The 4,735-nt window shown below is 67.1% G+C and overlaps 1 long non-coding RNA gene across 1 annotated transcript; it reads left to right on the plus strand.

Moving 5' to 3' along the window:
* The first annotated feature begins 391 nt into the window (after positions 1–391).
* On the plus strand, positions 392–2,992 carry LOC121040135 (uncharacterized). The gene is made up of 2 exons (XR_005795131.1): positions 392–1,405; positions 1,643–2,992. It is a non-coding gene; the product is annotated as an uncharacterized LOC121040135 (long non-coding RNA).
* The last annotated feature ends 1,743 nt before the right edge of the window (positions 2,993–4,735 follow it).

A 4,735-nucleotide genomic window follows, 5' to 3' on the forward strand; every position in this document is an offset into this window, starting at 1 on the left:
AGACCCGGTGGGGTCTGGGAAGGCGGTGGGGGTGGGAGCATGTATGAGCTGCGAGCAGTGCCTGGGGAGGGGTCCTCAGGAGTCCATCCTCGTCCGGGACCCGGGCAGGTCGCGAGGGGCTGGGGAGAGGATGACCCACAGAGGGTGGCCCTGGGCTGAGAGGGGTGGTGGGGTGTGGGGAGGGGCAGTCTTTGGTTGGGGGCTGCTGGGGGTGGTCCCTGCCCTTCTGCCAAGAGCCCACACAGAGAGTGGGCAGGAGGAGTGGGGCTGGGGACCGTGGGTGGGTGCAGTTGGGGATGGGGATGAGGGAGGCCAGGCAGGTGCTGCGGCACAGGAGGGGCAGGCGTGGGTGGGAGGTGGTCTGCACACGGGCGCCGGCAGGAGGCGCAGCGTCAGGCCGGTGCCGGGATTTGTGGCCGGCCACTGGGGAGTGGGAAGGAAGGGCCTGTCCTTGGCTGTTGGGGCCTCACCTTGGCCCCTGTGGGCATGACCATGGCCATGCTCTTCCCCAGCGAACAGTCCCTCCGTTGGGGATCCAAGGCTGGCCCCCGAGTCACAGTGCAGACACTTCCCAGGGGATCAGCTGAGGACCGACTGCCCTTCTGGGAACAAGTGCAGGCGGACAGAGCCAGGGCAGTCCAGGACGGTCACCGCAGGGACAGGAGGACCCGGCTCGTTCTGCACAGTCGGAACACCAGTGGTCACAACTGTCACCGTGGTGTGGGAGGGGGCCGCACTCGCTGGGCAGAGTCCGGTGGTCGAGAGTATGGGTTAATGGTGTTGTCCCCTGTCACTCTGGGAAAGGGTCACATGTCGTGGGGGGCCTGGGGGGACCCAGTGGTCAGAGGATCTGGCTCCCATGAGGGTGGAACCCAGCCTGGCAGGTGTGCTGTGCTCCCGTGAAGGCGCTGGCTGCAGGGAATGGCGCACAGGGGGTGATCCCCAAACCCCCCCGTCCTTGGGCCTATACAAGTGGCCCGTGCCTTTATAGGAAGACTTCCTTGAAGAAAACAGGAATATCACACCCCCAGGACCTGTTTGTGTCCCTCTCGGAGCTAAGTAGTGACATAACCTGTTGGGGACATGGTGGCCCAGTGCAGGGCAGAGGGGATTCGGGTCTCAGGACCCAGGACCTCATCCCGGGCAGGTTAAGGGGAGCTCATTGACTGTGGGGGCTTTCCTGAGGTCTGGGACTCGGACCCAGAAGGTGGTGAGGTCACGGCGCCGTGAAGACGGTTAGAAGCGTGAGAGGTGCTTTTGAAAAGGGCAGACCGTCACGAGGGCCACAGCGGATGTTGGGAAGGGGCCGGGCGGCAGGGGGTGGGCTCCTCAGGTGGCCTGGAGGATACACCGTGCAGCCCAGCCGTCAGGAGCACACTCGGAGAGGCACCGGCTCTGTGGGGAGGTCAGTGGCGGCTCCCGGCAGGGTCTGCTAACGGGGAGCGGCTGTCGCAGAATGGACAGTGACAGGGATGATGGCGCCCGGCCACCAGGGGCTAGGTGGACGCAGGTGGAGCTGGGCCGGGGCCTGAGGGGCCGAGGTTGTGGTGAACACAGTGTTCTTGGAGACTGGACAGGCGTCCAAAGAGAAGAGATCGAGGGTGCCCGGCCAGGAGGTCCCAGTGAAAGGTTCTTTGCCCAGTTTCCAGGCTTACGGCAGATTTCAGACCCAGAACCCAGAGAATAAAAGGGGGCCGGGTCCTCGGGAAGCAGACTTCGCAACATCAGGTAAGTCTGCGCCCCGGGGAGGGTGCCAGGCCTTCCCGTGACCCCGTAACTGAACACAGGGGAGGGGACACGCCCGAGCATTTGAGGGCTGTGGACACGAGGTTCCAGCTGACGCCAGTAACCTGAGGCCCGAAGCGTCGCCGTGGCTCCCCTGTTAGGGTCAGGGGCTCAAATGTGATTGTGGCCGGGGTCTGGTCCCTGCCTTTGTCTACACGGGCACCTGATGGCCGTTTCCCCACGCCCAGAATGGACAGGTGGAGTGGACATACTTGGTGGCCAGCCTCGTTCCCTTGGCCACCGTGAGGGACAAGCCCCACGGAAGCGTCCACAACTGCCCCCGACCCAGATAGTCAGAAACAGCAGGACTTCGCGGGCAGTGACGCGGTTAAAGACTGCCGGGTGCAGGCTGGTGCTGCCACATGTCTACACCCGCCAGTCTGACCGCGGCCAGAGGCCGGTGGTGGCGGCTCCGGGAGGACAGCTGGAAACACTGGGCCGCACCGCCCTCCGTCCCGATGAGGAAGGGAATCCAAAACCGTTTTCGGAGAGACCGTGTGGTCCCCCCGCCACCGTGACTCTCCTGCCCAGGGTCCCCGGCCCAGCACACCTGTCCCCCGGATCGACAACCCTGTGAATCAGCACAGCGAGGTCTTCGCAGGACACGCGCTCTCCGGGGAGAGGTCAGGGGCCTGAGGCGCACGGGGCCCCCTCGGGCAGAGGACGGGGAGCGCAGACCTGGGGGCTTCGGGGTGCCGGAGCGGTGTGCACCCCTGAATTGTGCTCCAGTGCCAGTGCCGCGGAAGGCCAGCGCTGCGCGGGGCCCGCTGCGTTGAGCTAAGGGGCTCCAGGGCGGCTGGTGTCTCCGGCAGAAGGGGCCTGGCTCCGGGCCTAAGTGGCCCGCCTGGCACGGGACCGCGGCGGGCTAGTCGGCGCTGGCTTTCTCAGACCTGCCCTGTCAAGAGGTCGGGCACGTGGGGTGAGACGTGGCAAGGCCACAGGTCAGTGGCACGCTGCAGGCACGGGTGGTCCGGACCTGCGTGGGCTCCACCCGTGTGACGCCCGTGGGCGGCCCCTGCCCCTTCGTCAGTCCCACCGCTCCCACGTGCGGCCTCCCAGGAACTCCTGTGACCAGCGGGGGAGGAGGAGAAGCTCCGTCACGGTCCAGGGACGGCTGGCACCGTATGTGGGCACAAGTGGACGATGACAGTGGCGGAGGGGGCCCGTGGGCAAGCGGCCCAGCTGGCCAGTCAGAGGCGTGGAGGAGTAAAACGGTGCTCTCAGGCGCGGGGGTCTGGGGAGACGCACACAGGGCACTGTGGGGCGGGCACGAGGGTGAGCACTTTAAATCCCGCGTCCACACCTGCCGGAACATACCCACCGTGCGGCAGGTGGACAGAGCCCCTTGGCCACGTGACAGCGGCCAGCCTGTCATCAGCTTGGGTGGCAAGCCGTTGTCATCGGGCGGCACGGCCGCGTACAGACAGAACGGCCAGGACAGTGGAGGTGATGGCTCCTCACGTGTCTGTCCTGCGGCTGAGCCCGGCACAGCTACCCCTAGTCGGCGTCACGGGGACGGAGGCCCCGGGCCTGAGGTCAGCATCCCCCCAGCGAGGCGGGCAGTGGGGCAGGGGCGTTCTCCGTGGGGGCATCCTGGGCACTGAGGGGTGCTGCCCCCCCATCTTGAGCCAGTAGCACCCCCTCACCCAGTTGTGACCGATGTCCCCGGGATCCCCAGTGGAGAACACCGGCTTACCAAACGTTTGTCCCTGTGGTGCAGGACCCCACGGAATGACACAGCAGACCGGGGGACCTGGGGCAGGGTGGGCTGTGACCACGGGGCTCTCACACACCACACTTCTGGAAGCTCCTGGCCTGACAGGGTACATACAGGCCACGCCCTGCGGGGCTGGAAGCCACGCCAGGACCTGCATGCGGTGCTGTGTCCCCAGAGGAGGACACCTGTCCTCCAAGCCCCTCGTGCCCGGGGCCAGCAGGGGAGGCGGGCTGCCTGATGGTGGTCCTGAAGCCGGAGGAGGTGTCCCAGAGGCAAAGGGTGGGCTGGGTCGCTGTCCTGCAGGCCCCTCCGCAGGGGGCGTCCAGGGTGGGAAGAGGGAGCAGAGGGTCATCGGGTTTGGGCTCCCTGCCGGGCGCTGAGGCCACAGCGCGGGGTCACGGTGGCCGTGTCCTGCTTGGCTTCCTTTCTCCCTGTTTCTTCCACAGGTTTGATCTCCGTCGGCGTAGGGGACTGGGGGGGTACCGCTCACAGAGTGTCCTGCCCTGGGACCTCAGCCCTCCTCAGGGTCACCCACCTCCGGCCCAGGCCCAGGCTCCAGTCGCAGCAGGGGAGCCCCGGGGTGGTCCTGCAGCGCCACCTGCTGGCCGTGTTCCCACCAGCCGAGCCCGGCGGTGACTCCTCCTGAGGGAGGGGTCCCCGCTGTCCATTCCCTAGCCTTTCCGGTGGCCGACCTGGGGCCGGAGGGGGGTCCGCAGGGCCTCGGCAGGGGTCGCCACCAGGGATGGGGGGGTTCCACAGTCACCCGGAGACCCGGCTGGGACCCTGACGTTCAGGCTCGCAGCCCCTGCGTCCCTGCACCTTGGCACCTGGCTCCTGCCTGCACCTGAGCCCCACGCTGGGCCTGGCAAGGTGCTGCTGGGGTCAAGTCCGCCCTGCCCGCCCACGCCTCGCCCCAGTCCACCCCCTACACACACCAGGGGCTGCGTGGGGCCCTCCGCCTCCATCTCCAGGTCCCTTGTCTGGGGACGTGCTCCTGTTCACAGGCAAGGAGACTGAGGCTGGGGTGCTTCACCAGTGGCTCCAGACCTCAGCCTCAGAGCAGACGACCCCCCCCCCTCCCCCGGCCAGGGAAGGGAAGTGACTTGGGGAAGAGGCCACTCTGAGGGGTGACAGCCGAGCAGAGAGGAGCCAGACCCAGTGTCCCCAGCAGGACGAAGGCCCTGACCTGGACCCCGCTCGGCGATTCCAGGAGCCAGGTCAGCCTGGCGCTTC

The sequence above is a fragment of the Herpailurus yagouaroundi genome, unplaced genomic scaffold (assembly GCF_014898765.1).
Source record: "Herpailurus yagouaroundi ecotype Mexico unplaced genomic scaffold, PumYag 182, whole genome shotgun sequence".
NCBI lineage: Eukaryota > Metazoa > Chordata > Mammalia > Carnivora > Felidae > Herpailurus > Herpailurus yagouaroundi.